The following is a 1,825-nucleotide window of genomic DNA, read 5'->3' as shown; positions in this document are numbered from 1 at the left end:
CACTTCTCATACTATTTGTTTGGCATTTACTCCGGTTAAACTCTGGTGCGGCCAGACCCAGGAGCCGGCATCACACGCGTGTTCGCAGTACTCGCGTGGTGACGACCACAGCTCACGTGGCGGTAGAGGACTCACGTTCACACGCGTGGACAGAGGGACATGCGGTAATAAAATAGCTTTCCCAAAATAACAAACACGAATTCATCACAGACTATGCTTTTCACCGCAGTCTTCAAAGGTGGTGCTTATATTAACCCGACCCGTGTAGCCAGCCAGCGTGGGGCAGTCGGTGGGTCCCGCCTGGAAGGCGCCCCTGGGGTCGAGGGTCCAGCACGTTACTGGCATCTATCCCAGCACGGGCGGGGACAACGGCTGCAGACTCCACAGGGTATGGGTGACAGCAGTCCCCGTATCTCTGCCTCAGTTTGGGAGCCATCATGCCGGGACAGTCTTCCGTTCGGGGGCCTGGCTCCTCCCCCGGCCAGGGCATCTCCAAGACCCTCCTGTGTAGCCTCCACTCTGGAGCTAGATAAGGACTCCCAGGAGGCGTGGGCTCCACACCAGTGGCTTAATTCACTGCAAAGTGCTCGTTCCACCCCCCCCACCCGCCGCCCCCCCCCCCACGCCTCCTTCTCCCCACTATGGTCATACCAAACCTGAACAGAGGAGGCTAGATTAGGTCAGTGCTCACAGCGTTCTCCTTTGGGGGCTCAGGAAAACTTGGGTGTGCTCGGACCTTATCAGCTGAGACTGGTTTTATTTCCGGCCAGAAGTAGCAATTTGATGCTTTCTCCTTTTTGCGGTCTGCTAATACTGTACCTCTTTTAAAGATTCCAGTTTTGTCACTTTCTGTCACAGTACTGGGGAAAAGCCAGAAAGCTAGTTGGTTTGCTTCCAAAGCACAAACCAAGGCACTTTCTTCCGAGCTTTCTAGGGAGATGGGAAGTAAAACCGGATTGCTGGCTTGGGAGATCAGCTCCTCGGAAGATCATCCACACTCCCCGACGGGTTCCCTGCCGGCTGAGTGTTACCGCAGAGGAGAAGCTGACCTGCCTCGCAACAGCAGGTCCGGGGAGGTCGGGACATGCGTCTCGCACTGGCGGAAGTGGGCGGTCACCGTGCGCGCCGCTCCCAGCCTCCAGAAACATGTCGTTGAACTGTAGCAGCCCTGGCACTTGGGGTAGAAACTGTTGGACTTCCCAGGATTTGAGCTGGGATATGTCATTTGAGGTTGAAACCTACAATACCTTGACTATAGCAACGGAGAAGCAAAAAGCTAGATGGGAAATGACAGGTGGGCTGTCGCGGTTCCTTTCCAAATTCCAGCGCGATCTGTGTAACTTCAGCCCTTGCAAGTCAATCGTGGAAAAGTCACAATTTCTAACACCCCAAGATTCCACCGAATGGAGCAAGGTCCCTAGGGAAATGGTGAGGTGTGAGGCAACAGCTCAGGCCGGAGCGTCCCAAGGGCCACACGTGGGCTTCTAGAAACCACGACTGCGTAACTGCTAACCTTATCAGGCTGCTCTCAACCTGGATTGCTTGAGAAAGGGTGGCTGGGGGCAGGAGAGCGGTAACGGATTGGAAGTGAAGTTGAAATAAACTCAGCTTTGGTGCCTGGGCCTTCAAAATGAGTCAGGACTGACAAAGTCAAGGGGCATGGATGTCCTCTGTTTTCTGCAAAGTGTTTTCAGGATGTTTTATCTGAGGCAAACCTGAAACGAATATTTTTAAAGAGACAGCCCTGTCGCATAGGGCTCCCAGCCTTAAGATTTGCAGACGCGGGACTTCTAGTGGGTTCCGCTTCTCCAAAGTGGAGGGGGTC

This window comes from Panthera pardus, unplaced genomic scaffold (genome assembly GCF_024362965.1).
Source record: "Panthera pardus isolate Hobbes unplaced genomic scaffold, ASM2436296v1 HiC_scaffold_3, whole genome shotgun sequence".
Taxonomy (NCBI): Eukaryota; Metazoa; Chordata; class Mammalia; order Carnivora; family Felidae; genus Panthera; species Panthera pardus.
Note: the sequence above shows the minus strand (reverse complement) of the source record.